Genomic DNA, 17188 nt, shown 5'->3' with positions numbered 1-17188 from the left:
CAAGCACCTCATTCCCCTGCTATGCCATTATGGGGTAACCCTTTGTTTGACCCTGGAATACAGAATTCAATCTTTGCATGGTGGTCTCTTGCCAATATACATAACTTGGGGCACTTATATACCCTAACTAAACCTTATACCCCCCAGGACCTTATAAATAAGTATTCGGTTCCGCTAGCAGAGCATTTTCGCATGAGGCAATTATTACACTTTGCTCACTCCCAGTGGGACCAGTGCCCGTTGGCGAGTAAGTCACCTACCTTTTTTGAACATTGGTGTCTGAAGCACCCCCACGCCAAGAAAGTAATCTCATTGTTATATACCAATTTCTACGACAATATTGAACCTTCCCACTTAGTGTACACTGGCTCCTGGCAGGAGGACCTCCAGTGTCCAATAGATAAGGAAGACTGGCAATCAATTTGGGTCAACACTATGAAATCTTCCAGGAATGTTTCTTTATTGGAGGTCAATTACAAAGTTTTACTTAGATGGTATTTGGTCCCAGCTCGTATTGCCAAATTTGCTCCTGCAGCGGATCCTGCTTGTTTTAGGGGTTGTGGGCAAGTGGGCTCCATGGTCCACATCTGGTGGGAGTGTCCATCCGTCCGACGATTTTGGATTCGTATCTTCACCATGTTACATTCTATATTCCAGGTGGTGATCCCGAAACATCCAGTAACTGCTCTCTTAGGTAAACAACCTGAGGTACTTTCAAAGGTTCAATTTCAATTGTTTACTGCGATTATGACTGCAGCTAAGAAAACTATAGCGGGAGCTTGGAAGACTAAACAAATATCTATTGACATAACTAAACAAAAAATAGACTGGATAATGTCACAAGAGAAATTGACTAGTATTCTTTTAGACTCACATAGTAAGTTTGTGTTGGCATGGACACCATGGCTGGAATACAGATATGGGACAGATGGTTATGCAGCATTACTTAGCATTTAAGCATTGTCGTTTGGGAATTTTCACACAATTGAGTGTGTGTTTTGATGGGGCTAGAGTTTAGGTTGTCTTTTTCTTTACTATATATTTTCTTTTTGTGTTTTTTATTATATTGTTTTATTTGGTTTAACATATGGTTTACACTACACAGGACTGGTCATAGCATGGGATATGACTGATAGCAGTACCGACTGTCTCTAATTTCTGTTTTTCCTATGTTGATCTATGCTTGTTTCAGTCACTTGCTCGCCTCACTCTAATTTTTTGGTACATATGATGTTTGCTCCATTGTACTGTACTGCTTTTTTTCTGATTGCACATGGCTACCTGTGTCTTTGTTTTGTAAAATGCTAATAAAAATTATTGAAAGAAGAAGTGGCATATCCAGGCAGGAGTGCGGCCAGTAACATTCTTGTCTGTGTCTGCTAAACCCCTTGTAGGAGTCAGCGAGGAATGCTGGGAGTTATAGTTTGCGTTTCCTGATCTCTCAAGAAGCTGCAGCAGGCTGAAGATCTGATTGAAGTACTGAAGGGAGAGAGTATAAGGGAGTGCGGTTTGGGTGGAGATTAGTGGGAAGAATGTAAAGTAGTGGTTCGGCCCAAAGTCCGGCCTGTGTTGGGAAAGAAACACTAACAAGTGCAGGCTCAGGCCCAGCCCCTCTTCCATGGAAGGCCTCACTGTATTATTTCCCTGTCACCTCAGCTTCCGCACCCCTGTGCGCTCCACCCAATCCCCAATTACCTGCCGCGCCACTCTGCGTTCCACCCAATCCCCCTTACCTCCCAGGCCGCAGTGCATTCCTCCGACCCCGCTGTACAGCTCCAGCACCAACAGCGCCCGCCGAGCCATAACTCTACTCCTCGCTCCTGTCTGACTGCGGCCTCTCTGTCTCCTGCTCCTTCCACCCCCACTTCTGCCGGGGCCCCTGACGCCTAAAGGAGGCAACGTAGCGCGTCAGGGAGGCGTGGTCTCTTCTTGCGAGACTTCACTAAGCACAAACAGGAAGAGCTCATGAGCCACTGGGAAGCGGGATATTGAGCCCACAACCTGGGACAGCGGGACAGGCAGCTGAAGGCGGGACTGTCCCGCAAAAAACGGGACAGTTGGGGGGTATGTATAACAGTCAATAAGAAATGGTGGGAGAAAGCAAAGAGATCACTGGCCAACTGCCTCATACACATGTCTGATCACTCTGACCCCCACAATTCTGCAGAATTTAGATAAACTGTTGTGTTACCTTGAGACTGGAGGTGGGAGTCGCTTGTGAGACACATTTATTATATTAACATTGTTTGACAGCAGAGTTAATCCATACTCCATATAATATATAGCAGACACTTACATATCCCACAAACAGCATCCTTTATTATACAAATCATATAGGGCTCAATATGTGACAATATTATATGTTATAGTACAGAGTCATAGGCTTGCTCTGAGGTTACAGAGATGGAATAGCAATTATAGTCATGTTCAGTCATAGAATAACGTAAATAAACACTATTTAACCAGTCAGAACAGCCTACAGCCATAAAATTGCATCTGACATGTTTTTGGAATAAAAGATTCTTTTGTGCATGTGCCCGTGTGTGGGATTTGTGAGTGGCAGCTGTTTATACTTTGGAGTAAGGGATGGGGTAACCAGAATGTCTGGTAAAAAGAACCAACAAGATAACAGTTAGCAACCCTATTAGGGAACCAGAGGCTTATAAGAAATACATATTTCCATTTAAACTATTAATAAACAGCCTCTGCGCCATTTCACTTCATACATTTATTCATCTCCACTGGCTGTGTAAATATAAACAGGGGAAGGAGAGGTTGACTTCAACTACTGCCCATTATTTGTTCCAAGCACTCTCAGAACCAGGATGTACAACATCTCCAGTCCCTGTCACATCACATCTAACCCACACGTCTCCTCCCCACGCCAGCAACAAACTAAACGTTACCAACTCCCAATCAGATTAGGCTATCACATCAGTGGCCCTCTGATTGGATAGATCGTGCCGCGCCTATTCGGCCTGCGTGTATAATGAAAACAACTGCGCACTGTTATGACGTGTCTCTTGGTCAGTCCCCCCCTAACTCCGCCCCCAGCCAGACTACGGGATGGGGCTGCTGAGCTCTGTGGTGCTGCTGCTTCTGAACTCAGTGATCGCTGCGAGATAATGGCCGGGTGAGAGGCTCTGCAGCTCCTCTAATAGCTCCCGCCTCTCTCTTTATTACGAAATGTTTCTCCCCGGGCAGTGCAGAGAGATGTTACAACGAACAACATACAGAGGGGGAGAATTTAAAGGGGAAGTTAACGTTTATATGAACATGTAGTATCTAATATTTTGTCCTGCTCTTAGTTACATTACTATTGTGGGGGAGGAGTTATACCATCATTTCACTGGATTTGTAGTGGAAACATATATTATAGGTCATATATGAATATAATTGCCTAAAATATATGTCAACCTTTGGAAATGTTGTCTAATAACATTGTGCCTGTGTGGTGGGGTGTTGTAGGGTGAGACTCTCTACAGCAGCTCTTATAAAATACACAACCCCCTTTTCAACATCAACGTTTCTTGCTTGTGTCATGTGCCTTTGTAAATGAATTCCCTAAATTCTTAGCGCACAAATTTACAGCAGTGTCACAAGTGTGGCCCCTACATCACCACCCTTGTCCTGGGTGCCCAAGTTAGAGCCCTGCAGTCGGTCGGTTACCCGCAAAAACCTGCAGTACCCTGGGGGTTGCAAGCAGAAATTCTGGGTGCGGGTATAGGCGCGGTTCTGCGGGGCCGCAGGTTTTCTCACTAGCGATTTTTACTCCTTTTTTCTGTTCCCGTCTATTTCCGATGATGCCACTTCCGGTTTACATTGACAGTACTCAGGGGTGCTTCGCCAAGGAGGCGAGTTGAGGCTGTCGCTTCAGGCGGCATCGCCCCACTAGGTACCAGGGGCAGCAAAAATGCTGCTCCTGGTACTTTAAGAGCGAATTTCCGGGGGAGGGGGGGCAGCAGCAGTGGCGGAGGGGCCAGGATCGCCCCTGACAGTACTTACTGTTTTACTTCGGTTTTTCTGACCACGCCTACTTCCGATGATGTCACTTTCGGTTTACAACGTCAGCACTTCCTGATCCTTGATGGTCAGCGGGTCCAGGTTGCGGATAAGGTACTTGCGGGTCGGGTTGCTGGGCCAAGTGGGAAAGAATGCAGGTTGCGGGTCCGCGTTGCGGATTGCAGGTTGCGGGTACGGGTTCCAAAAAACTCCAAACTCCTTGCCCCGGCTGTGGTGTCATTTTATACACAGTGAACCCTCAATTTTACATACCCTGGTTTTACGTTTTCCTGCATTTTATGTTAATTCATTGTGGTCCCACCAATTTATAATGCATTTTAATTGGTGCTTTCCTTGATAGTAATACTGTTTTCCTGGATTTTATATAACAATTTTGTCCTAATGTTCCCAAAAATTCCTGTTTGTCCTCTAAGAATGTTATTATTAGGGATGCACCGAATTCAGGATTCCGTTCGGGATTCAACCTTTTTCAGCAGGATTCGGACTAATCTTTCTGCCAGGCCCAACCAAATCCTAATTTGCATACGCAAATTAGGGATGGGGAGGGAAATTGCATAACTTTTTGTCACAAAACAAAAGTAAAAAATGTCTCCCCTTCCCACCCCTAATTTGCATATGCAAATTAGGATTTGGATTCAGTTCGGCATTCGGCCGTATCTTTCGCGAAGGATTCTGGGCTGTGGCCGAATCCAAAATAGTGGATTCAGTGCATCCCTAGTTATTATTAGTGTCATGGGTTTTTAAATACTAACCAGATGTATATTTTGCCACGTTCTGTCTGTAAGTAGCCTGTCCCAATTAGTCTGCACCTCATACAGTCCTGCACTAATCACTTATTGCTTTAGATTGTGTATGTGACTATCAGAGAGGCCTTGCACACGCCCCCATAGTATAATAATAATGCCCCCTTGTTATTAACACAGTAAATGTTGTCTTTCAAATGGAAGACGACTGCCGTGCTTATATCCTTTGAGTACTTGAAGAAAAGGTTGTTTTAACACATTTCCCTGGTTTTAAATTTTCCCAGATTTGACATCATTTTTCGAGCTTAAACTGATGGTTCTATTGTTCTATTGTATCTGAGTGTTTCCAATGAAGTATGAATAATCAGTGAGCGGGGCACACAGGCATTTATTGTCCTGTGGAGGGAGGGAGGGTTTGGCTTGGTTCTCTACCTGCAGATAAATCCAATTGACTATGATGTAGAGGAGTCCATTACAATTCCCTGTGTTTTGTTGCCATAAGAATAATTAAAGGAGAAGGAAACATATTCACAGTTGGGGATGGGTTACAAAATTGCTTAATTTCTATCCCAGGTCAGTGTTCTTTTCTTTAAAATGGGCTGGGACACTTTCTATGAGAGCACTGTGGTACTATAATCAGAAAAATGTCTATACAATGCAGACACCCACCTAATGCGACACAAGAAATCCCCAGGAGAATGATACCAGATGGCAATGTGTATATATATATATATATATATATATATATATATATATATATATATATATATATATATATATATATATATATATATATATATAAAAGCTTGAGCTTTATAACATAACTACTAATATGAATTCTAAAAAGTTATCTCTACCGAATGAAGCCGGCCTGCTTCCATTCATTTAATCTGGTGGTTCTTTTGTCTTTAACCTTTTTGCACTGGAGGGTACCATCTTATATAGACGCCACATTTTAACAAGCTCTCTGGTGCAAAAGGGATTAAAGGGGACAAATACCTACTTCTTTCTTTGAGCACTATTTCAATTTACATGTTTTGTATATATTTGCTGTTTTTACTAAAGTCATGAATGTCAAACCAGAGTGGCCCCTTCGGTTTGACCCTAGAAGGTCAAAGGCTTAATTTATGGAATCAGGAAGCATCTTCTGATGGATCCCTGCTCAGTTCTATTGCCCCTGCCACATTGTGAGATACATCTAAGAAGGGAGACGCTTCCAGCTTGGGCTGAATAGCAGGAGCTGCTCCAATTCTTACACTGCTAATATCATGAATATGGAAGTAGAGCACCCCTTCATTTAAAAGCATCTTTGAATGCGTCTTTGCTCCATTCTATTGCTCCTACTGCATTAAGAGATGCAACTAAGTGGGGCAGCATCAGGAAATGCTTCCTATGGAGAAACTGTTAATGTGAAATCTAGAATCAAAATATGTTGATTGCAGAAGTGGTTAGAGGAGCAATGTGGTGTTGTTATGTGTAGGGTATGTGTCCTCTCGAGGGGTCAGGGATACATTGCAGTCAAATTCTTTTCGATTAACCCTGCACTAGAAACTTGGATTTCTGCAATGGTTCATGACCCTGTGCATCTTTTGTACTTCTTTAGCATTTGCTGGGATCTTCCTTTCACTGCCGCCAACATGTTGTAGGTTCATCTGGCAGCCAAGCAGTGGCAGGGCAATCTCTCCTCCAGAGGGGCCAGCAATGTGTTTTTATTTTGTAATACATTCCTGCTGTCTCTGGGCATCTTATTTTATCTTCATCCTTACATTCTCCTTGCTTTCCAGGGTTCCTTCCATGCTCCCGGCATGTTTCTCCCCTTTTATTTGCACATATGATTTTTTTTTGTTGAAGTGAAAAGGAAACATTATTATATTGTCTGAATCTGTACTCCTACCCTCACATTGTACACTTGCCACATAGGGACAAAAATGGTCTTTTGGCCAAAATCAACCTTTTTTTTTTTTTTTTTTTGAATAAAATGTTTCAATTAACTTAGTTTTACAGGATTGTAATAAACGCACAACCGCAGAAACCAAGGCATGTTGGTACCCCAGCAAGAGCCCAGGTTTGCATGGCAGATCAAAGAGATCTCTTCATCCCAAAGTGGAATACCAGATTATTTTCATTGCTGTCATATTCTTGTTATACATTGTAGGTGGGCTCCCCAGCATTAAATTAGGTTTTCAGCAATGTGATGAGTTGTTATTGTGGCATTAAATGCTCAGGTCCTTTCATGCTGCAGTGTCACAGTTATACTGGTTGCTCAAAATCCAAAGTTCCCACTCCGATTTGATGCATTCCAGCAAATAAGATCCTTCAGTATAACCATTTCTAGATGATAAATAACCCGTACACGTCAATTTGCTTTCTGCAACCTTCCCAGGAATTCCTCCTGTCATTATAATGTATGGGGAAACACAGAGCCTACAGCCTGGTGTCCTGATACACTTTATGGGTGTCAGAAAGCAATTCCCCGATATATAAGGTATTTTGAATGAAAAGATTGCAGCAAATCAAATTGATGGGTGTCATAGCCCTAAATATAGGAGCAGTGGGGCACACAGACCTAGCTGGTATCTGGTTATCCTTCTCCAGCTTCTGTAGTATATTATATATATATATATTTGCACAGTGCATCAGCCAAGGCTACGGAGAAACTGACATCGGGAATACATTTACCTCTGCGTTTATTTATGAAGATTTCAGCCTCCCTCGGCAAGTGATGGTGTTTAGAGAGAGAAATCCTTTCCGACCAATAGGGAACACCTTTAATATGTTGTACTTCTAAGACCCAGATTAATTCAGTGGGAGTTAAAAGGTGCAACGTTCTATTCCATTTTGATCTGGTCTTTTATAGTGAACGCTCTACAGGGTGCAGTTTTGTATTGCGTGATGCAAGAGTGTCACTTAATGACCCCCCACTGCCGTGCCTTATATCCTCTTTACATAGCAAAAACGTCCTCAAGGCCACGATTGTAGCCACAAGAGCGTCCCTCGGTACCGAGCAAATTCAATTCTATTTTTCTATTTCATACAGTGACAACTATACACATACTCCCAGCTTTGCATTTTGCTCATGGTCACATATTTGCATCTGGCACAGTGACGCCATCACTGCAGTTTATATTCCTTATCCCAACAAAGCCACGATGGACAAAATAAATCGGAATAGATGTGCTATAGACTCTTCACAGCTTCTTAATCCCGGGATTGTTTCATGGTAACCCCCAAAATGTCTTGTAATGACACCCAATGAGCACAGTCCCTAGACCCATTGGCATCCTCTCTAGCTGTTTCTGCGGGTGTGCAAGGTATTTGCAGGGAGTGAGCCCACTGAGCTCTTGTACAGCGAGGGTTTCATTTGTACAGTGTAATGTCAGTATTCTGGTATTCTTCTGGGTTCACAATATATTGTATAACCTGTATTAATTGTATAGATTGTGCATTTAAAGCTGTTACGAAGTTGTCAGAAAAAGGAAAGAAAATAAATCCTATGTAATATTTTGTTTGTAATTATCCTTTGTACCATAGCAAAGGAAATGTTAAAAAAAAAAAAAAATCAACTGTAATAAAGTAATTTTAGTACACATTGTGGGTCCGCTGCTTTGTTTTGTTACTACAAAATCACAATGACAAAAGTGTTCATTGTCAATACCTATAAGGTACAAATGTATGATGCCTCAGTCTCACCAGCAGGCTGTGTAGGCTAAAAGCACAAACTAATGGCTGCAGATGGGCACTGCACGTCTTCTTTTCCTCTACGTCTCTATGAGAAGCTGTGACAGGTGGATAATTACCCCAAATGCATCAGGGCAAAAGCCACACATTTTTGTGCATAACCACATTACACACTGTGGGCAGATTTATTAAAGGGGGAGTTCCCCTTCCAAACACATATTTCAGTTCAATTGTTTTCAGATTCCCTGGAAATAACGACGTTTTTCAATTACTTTCCAATATTTTTTTCTGTTTTCTCAAAAAGTTTAAAGTTGAATGTTCGTGTCTCTGGTGTTTCAGTAATTCAGGCGCAGACTCTAAACTGTTACAATTCTGCAACATTTAGTTGATCCATTTCTCAGCAGCATCTCTGGAGTATTAGTAACTATTGTATCAATTCTAACAGCTGCCTGTAATGAAACCCAGGGATTCTGCTCAGCAGGTTCAAAGATAGGAAATGTATCAACTAAATGTATCCATTTAAAATAGTTTGCAGGGTCGGCGACCCCCCCCCTCAGAGCTGCTTCAGAAGGTGAACAATGACACTTTAATATTAGAAATACAGTCACACACGAAAAGAGAAAGTCATTGGAAAAAGTCATTATTTCTGATGTTCTATCTGAAAACAACTAATTGTTTGAAGGTGAACCACCCCTTTAAGGGTCTAAGTGAAATTAATTTTTTTTTTTTTTTTGGTCAAAACTCGCAAATTCAAATTGTGAATTATCCAAACTCAATTAAATTTTGAGATCTATCACATTCTGGCCCTTTAAGAACTCGAATACGACTATTCGCCACCTTAAACCTACCGAATTACTGTATAAGTCAATAGGAGAGGTCCAGGGATCAATTTGGTGATGTTTGCAGCCTTCCTCACATTCTAGTTTTTTTTGGCAAAATAAATAATTTTTTTTAAATCGAATTCGAGTTTTCGGGTCAATTCAATTAGTCCGAGTTCATAAAATGTGATTTTATTAATAAATTTTGATTGTTCAAATTATGGGAGCGTATGGTAGTTTTAAAAAAACATGAATTCAAATTTTGACCCTTGATAAATGTGACTCCCCATGTTCAATGTTTTTTTCCCTAAGTGGCAAGAACTCCAACCAGTTAAAGTATAAAACACTTTATTACATGGTGCAGAACGTCCCTCCTTTTTTCAGGTGCAGACGCCATGATATAGCCCCAAATATTTAGCCTAGTTTTTTTTGTACTTTGGTTTGGTACAACAGCAACAAAGCCGATGGAAGAAATTTGGAGGGACGTATAGACAGGTGTATCCACCATGGGTTCATTGTTAGTTATAACAATGACTAACAATTATTTGATTTTAGACTTTACATGCCCTTTAATATCAAGAGTTACAAACACAAGCCTGGTGAACTGCCGTAGAAGTACATGGGAGGTATATTTTAAAAATTCCAGCTATTATCACATTTAAGTTTTTAAAAAGAGATTTGAGGTTTTGCAGACTCATTGAAAATTCATGCACAGAATGTGATTTTAGTGTGTGTTTCAACAGGTTTGGGGAGGTTGAAAATATTCTTGCAATCGAGAAGTTTTTTATTATTTGAAATTGAAGTCTTGTTAAATCTGCATCCATGTCTATCCTTGAGATGACTGGGAATCCCAGCATGGTGCTGCAATAGAAGGACCCAGAGCCCCTGTATCGTTTTTTCCCAAAAATATTATTCTTCGCAATTTGCAGTGAAAGGCATTAGGTTTGCTGACTGCTTGTGTATTAAGAGGTACTAAAGGACATGGCCAAATTTCTAACTATTATTTCCACAACACTCCAGGCAGAAATCTAAACGCGGATCAAATGCCAGGTAGTGTTCAACAGAACTATAGAATTAAATATTTCTTGTGCAATATAGGACATTTGAAGAGGACGAAGGCAGTCAATAATGTAAATTTCCATAGTGTGAAGCTGCAAATAAAAAACAATGACCTCAGGAGTCTCCTTACTTACAATAAATATACTTGTAGGCAACAGGGTGACAATGTGGATAACACTGGTGCCCTACAGCAAAGTAAAAATAATTATTCATATAAAAAGGAGTCTATGGAAGATAGACTGTAATTTGGAGTTTTCTGGATAACAGATCTAATTCCTGTATTAAGTTAAATATTAAATTCACATCTATTTTTTGTGTATGGAATGGTTTTAGTATAAATTGAAACACAAGTTGGTTTGATTTGGCTTAGTGACGTGCTGGTGAATACGTCTAAAAGTTTTGCGATCCACCATGCCACTGCAAATGTGGGAGGAGTCTGTTTTACCGTGGAGTGATAGTTTGCCTTTTAAATTGCATTATCACCAGGTGTATTTATGTATTCGTTTCTCACCCAACATGTGCCATGATGGGCAATTCAAGGAGGAAACAAAAATATTTTTGGAATATTTATAGGAAGCAGACACACCAGTATAATCTCACAATTTGTTTAAATATGTCAAAAAATGAGAGAAGGGTGACAAATTGTGTGCCTAAGCTGGACAGCTCTTTATTATGACAAATCTCTAGCTTATGCATGTAATGCGTCAGGCTTTTCTCCTTTTTAACCCGTTTCTGTTTATTGTTGGATCATTCCGTCTCTTACTATAATATGTCACCTGGTATAGGACCTTTTCCAACTAAACATTTCATGTAGATCAGTGACAGACCTATCGCGCCTTTGCAGTGTTCCTCTTCTTCGCCGGTTTATCGTGACAGAACTGCGACCTCTAGGCAGGACACTTGCTTTCTCTTCTATCTGAAAGAACTCTGTTATAGAGCTAAAATAGTCTAAAGTAACCTTGTGGCTCCACGATACATCTGACTTTGTAAGAAAACCACAGTGTCCTCCATAATGCGTCAGCGACAAAAAAAAATATGGGTTTGTCCTGAAAAGCTCAATGGGAAGCGTCTTCTCAGCAGGTCCTCGAATGGGATCATCTGTGCTACAGATGCACATGACAGGCACAGCAACTTCATCCACGTCCCACAGGGGGTCATTGTGTTCCCAATATTCATCCCAGCTAATGTTTTCACCTTTGCACTGGCAAAATAGTACTTGGTGGAGCTCCTGTAATGAACTGCTCTTCAAAACTCTCTCCATGGGGAAAACATCTGCCAGGGCTGTGGAATATCTGCAATAAAGAAAACAACCAAAGGTAAATAATGATAGTAATGATACCATTGACTTTAGATCAGCCCATCACCTTCACAAACCTTTATCCACTTAGTCCCTCTTGTATGGACTTTCTCTATTAATATAATGTCAGTATTGAGCACTGGAAACCAAAACTAAACTGTATATTGTAGATGGGTTCTTACCAGTGCTTTCTTAAAGGGCATGTAAAGGCAAAAAAATAAAATCCCATTGTTACTTGCTTTAAAGAAACCTATCTCCAATATACTTTAATTAAAAAATGTTTCCCCTTTTTATAAGAAACCTGACTGTATGCAGTGAAATTTCCCCTTTATTTACTGCTGTGGATAGGAATTGTCAGATGGTCCCTAACTGCTGAGCAGGGAAACAATCATACTTATGAACAGCAGGGGGAGCCCCCGCCTTACTTCCCAGCCATGCAGAACTCAAGCAGCTTTGTTTATGACGATCCCTAAGCAGCCCAGACCACACTGAGCATGTGCACAGTCTTAGTCTTGCAAAGATGTTTAACAAAGTTACAAGATGGTGACCCCCTGTAGCCAACTTTGAAAGCATAAATCATTTGTTTGATTAGGCTTGTGGTGCATGTTTATATTTACTATACAAAAAACAACATTTCTAGCCTTATTCTATTTTAGACTGTACATGCCCTTTAAGGAGAAGAATGGCCTTCAGTATGGTCACCAACCTCTCACCATTGTTTCCATGGAAGTGGGTTCCACAACTGTTTAAATCATAGTTGACCACGATGACAAATTATTTCCTTTGTGGTAAAGGACACAGTGGTAGTAGTGTCCAAGGTAACCATCAACATGCTCTCTATGCCCATGGTTTACATGGCAAATATGCCACTACAGCATAGAAATGGTTGCAATTTCACCTGTCTCTAGTCTAGGGTATCTACAGTGGTGTGAAAAACTATTTGCCCCCTTACTGATTTCTTATTCTTTTGCATGTTTGTCACACAAAATGTTTCTGATCATCAAACACATTTAACTATTAGTCAAAGATAACACAAGTAAACACAAAATGCAGTTTTTAAATGAGGGTTTTTATTATTTAGGGAGAAAAGAAATCCAAACCTGTGTGAAAAAGTAATTGCCCCCTGAACCTAATAACTGGTTGGGCCACCCTTAGCAGCAATAACTGCAATCAAGCGTTTGCGATAACTTGCAACAGCGCTCGGAGGAATTTTGGCCCACTCATCTTTGCAGAATTGTTGTAATTCAGCTTTATTTGAGGGTTTTCTAGCATGAACTGCCTTTTTAAGGTCATGCCACAACATCTCAATAGGATTCAGGTCAGGACTTTGACTAGGCCACTCCAAAGTTTTCATTTTGTTTTTCTTCAGCCATTCAGAGGTGGATTTGCTGGTGTGTTTTGGGTCATTGTCCTGCTGCAGCACCCAAGATCGCTTCAGCTTGAGTTGACGAACAGATGGCCGGACATTCTCCTTCAGGATTTTTTGGTAGACAGTAGAATTCATGGTTCCATCTATCACAGCAAGTCTTCCAGGTTCTGAAGCAGCAAAACAACCCCAGACCATCACACTACCACCACCATATTTTACTGTTGGTATGATGTTCTTTTTCTGAAATGCTGTGTTACTTTTTACGCCAGATGTAACGGGACGCGCACCTTCCAAAAAGTTCAACTTTTGTCTCGTCGGTCCACAAGGTATTTTCCCAAAAGTCTTGGCAATCATTGAGATGTTTTTTAGCAAAATTGAGACGAGCCTTAATGTTCTTTTTGCTTAAAAGTGGTTTGCGCCTTGGAAATCTGCCATGCAGGCCGTTTTTGCCCAGTCTCTTTCTTATGGTGGAGTCGTGAACACTGACCTTAATTGAGGCAAGTGAGGCCTGCAGTTCTTTAGATGTTGTCCTGGGGTCTTTTGTGGCCTCTCGGATGAGTTGTCTCTGCGCTCTTGGGGTAATTTTGGTCGGCCGGCCACTCCTGGGAAGGTTCACCACTGTTCCATGTTTTTGCCATTTGTGGATAATGGCTCTCACTGTGGTTCGCTGGAGTCCCAAAGCTTTAGAAATGGCTTTATAACCTTTGAAATTGAACTCAGGTGTGATAAACCACAGTTAAGTTATTTTTTAACAAGGGGGGCAATCACTTTTTCACACAGGCCCATGTAGATTTGGAGTTTTTTTCTCCCTTAATAACGTAAACCTTCATTTAAAAACTGCATTTTGTGTTCAATTATGTTATCTTTGACTAATAGTTAACGGTTTTTGATGAGCAGAAACATTTAAGTGTGACAAACATGCAAAAGAATAAGAAATCAGGAAGGGGGCAAATCGTTTTTCACACCACTGTATGTTTGCATAGTCAGGCATATATTGAATGTGCAGTTTACTGTATACATATATACAACAGAGCCAAATAAGCAACAGGTTGATGACAAGCTCTATAGAATTATAGAAATAATTCCTTTCCCATTCAGTACTGTTTATAAGCAATGGGTCAAAGTGAAAGATCGTCTGTGTGTTGAGAACTTGAAGATGAGTAACATCTTGAGTAAAAACTTTTACATTACAAACTATTACTATTACAAAATATTACATTACAAACTATTACTAAAAACTATATACGAGTAAAAACTATTCTATTTGTTTTGCTAAAAATAATGCTGACCAAAGAAAATGCACCCATAATGTATTCTTTCCCTTAATGCACCTACCTACTGAGATGGAATTTCTGATAGAGAAGCAGGAGGCAGTCATACAGCCATGGTAGCCCAGTCTCAAACCATTCCTGGCAACGAAAGACTGGAGAAATGCATGAGGCCGCTGTGATGTAGCTGGAGGAACCACATTCCCCCAGGTAGGAAAGCAGAAGTCCTGATCCTAACCCTTCACTGATCAGAAACAACAAGGAGGATGGGTGCCTAAAAACGTACATAACTCACAGCCTCTTTCAGATCTGCTGGCTCCCCAAAAGCTTGGAGCTTCACCGTAACCAAGGGGCAGCCATTCTGCCCTCTCCTATTAAAAATGACTGGGTAAAAGCCTTTTTCTAATGCCCGAAGGCAAAATTGCTCAGTGTTTCTTGTCAACTTTCCAAATGGGTTTGGAATGATAAAGAGCAACGGTGGGCTTCCGGCTGTATTGGTGCCTCTTCTAGTTCCTGAAATACCTCTTGGTCCAACTACCCAGTCCAAGGCAACTATTCCGCCATCAGCCAGCTGCAGATGATCCCGGGCCAACTCCAATATCTTGTCAGCCGGGAGCAAGTTCTGAATAATTGTCTGAATATGAGGCCATTTCCTCATCCACCAATCCGTTGATTGTAGCAATGACTGACGTTGAAGATCTCTCAGCAACCAGTTAGCAAGAGCAGAGGGTTTGTAGATCAGCTGTGTACCCCCAGGATGGGACTCCCAGAAGTCTCCAAAAACATCCTCCTCTTCATCATCTCTATTTCTGTTCTCTGCCTGCCTCTTAGTTAAAAACATATACCTGGAAAGTACACCAAGCAGGATCACCATGACCCCCAGTCCAACCAGGCAACTTAGGCCAATCACCAGTAGCATAGTCTGTCCACTTTACAAGAGGAATCTGCTTTTTTTTCTCTCTTTTGCTGTCCTTGAATCTTACATCAATTCAAACGTTTTCTATTTGAGTTACTTAGCAAATGATTTATTTATTTAAAGGCTCAGCTACACAATGATTGGTTTCAGGTTTTTGAAAAGGTTGAACTCTTCCTGCATCAACAATGATTCATGTTTGTGTTTAAAGGAAGCCTGCAGTTCTAGCCTTTATATATATATATATATATATATATATATATATATATATATATATATATAACATCTCTTGTTTAGGGGACTGGTGAATGTACAGGAAGAAATGACTACTTTACAGTTTCCTTCTTTGAAACGAGCCAAGGGTTATATTTAAAAAGATAGATACATTATCTGGAAACCCATTTGTCGAGAAAGTTCCGAAGTACAGGAAGGCCATCTCCCATAGACTCCATTTTAAAAATTATTCAAATGATTTCCATTTTCTCTGTAATAATTAAACAATAACTTGTACTTTATCCCAGTTAGTATTTATTTAATCCTCATTGGAAGCAAAACATTCTTATTGGGTTAATTTAATGTTTAAAAACCAGTCCCAAACCTGTACAGCATTATGCATAAAATATGTTCCAAATGTAATTCTAGAATGCAGAGAATATCATCATACATTTCTGGGATGTAGATTTTTTTTAATGATGTAGTTTTATTAAGCAGCTCTTTAGTTTAGAGTTTCAGAAGATATCTACTTTCTGGGGTTCTATATACCATTATAACCTGGTATGTTTGGAAAGTGTTTGGAGAGGGTCTGAACAGAAAAATACACAATTAAATGTAACAATAACAATAAAATTGAATCCTAACAGAAAAGTATGATTGTTTTTGATGGGTTCACTGACCCCCATTTGACAGGAAGGTGGCAAATAAAACACAAAAAGAAGACCATTTGAAAAGGGGCTAAAAATGGCACATTCTATAACATACTAATAGTTAAGTTAAAGCCTTATCTATGATCCATGTTACTAGATATATATGTCACCAAAGATATATTTAATAGGCATGCACCTGATTATGGATATGTTTGAGATCTGGCTGAATCCTAGCATTTTTTTGCAAGATTCATACAGAATCCAAACCATAAAGTCATGTGGCTTAAATGTACTGGACAACTGAATATGACAAGTTTTTGCTAATAATATATTCCGTTTTTTAAATGTTCTTACATTTGAATATGCAAACAAGGGCTTCAATTCAGTTCCATGTTGGCAAAATCCAAAAATGATAGATTCTTTCCATCTCTAGATACTATTCGCCAATTAAGCTGGTGGCATTGAAATCTCACATTGCAGTATAATACTGGGCAGGCAGAAGGGATAGTGATAGTAATTGGGTCAGGAATGCCCTGAGGATATTCTCAAATCCATTACCTTTAGGTAATGAACCCACTTCAGTATCTCCTAATATGGACAATTTTCATACCCAAGGGGATCACAAGGGAATGAGATGCAGAGGTTACAAAAGCTTAAACAGCTGGATGCTAATCTATTATTATTGGTTGTCTTACAGATAAAACATGGGAGAGATCACGTTGTGCTATTATTTGCTCCTCAGTAATTGTGTTCTATATAATTAGTTAACTCATTAGAAATCTTGCTCCGCAGTGGCCTTGTTGAAAAGCTGTCCACATGCACAATAACACACAAGGGAGACGTGTTCTGTCCAGCTTGTACCATAAGTCAGTGTTCTCAGTAAAAGGTTGTTCCAAGGTACAGGCCCGTCACAGTGCAGGCCAACATAAACACTCCAAAGGTTACATCTGCAAAATGCCATGTGAGAGCCAGCATTGCAGTGCAGACCGAAGGCTGCATTATACATATTTTCTACCATAAGGACACATCTTGGTGACATAAGTTAAAGGGCATGTAAAGTCTAAAATAGAATAAGGCTAGAAATGCTGTATTTTGTATACTAAATATAAACATGAACTTACTGCACCACAAGCCTAATCAAACAAATAATTTGTGCT

The 17188-nt window shown here is 40.3% G+C and overlaps 1 pseudogene; it reads right to left on the bottom strand.

The window, feature by feature from the left end:
* Positions 1-10874: 10874 nt before the first annotated feature.
* On the bottom strand, positions 10875-15189 carry LOC121399845 (annotated as a pseudogene).
* Between the last annotated feature and the right edge of the window lie 1999 nt (positions 15190-17188).

The sequence above is a fragment of the Xenopus laevis genome, chromosome 2L, assembly GCF_017654675.1.
Source record: "Xenopus laevis strain J_2021 chromosome 2L, Xenopus_laevis_v10.1, whole genome shotgun sequence".
Taxonomy (NCBI): Eukaryota; Metazoa; Chordata; class Amphibia; order Anura; family Pipidae; genus Xenopus; species Xenopus laevis.
The sequence above is the reverse complement of the archived record's forward strand: the minus strand, read 5'-3'. Positions and strand labels throughout refer to the sequence as shown.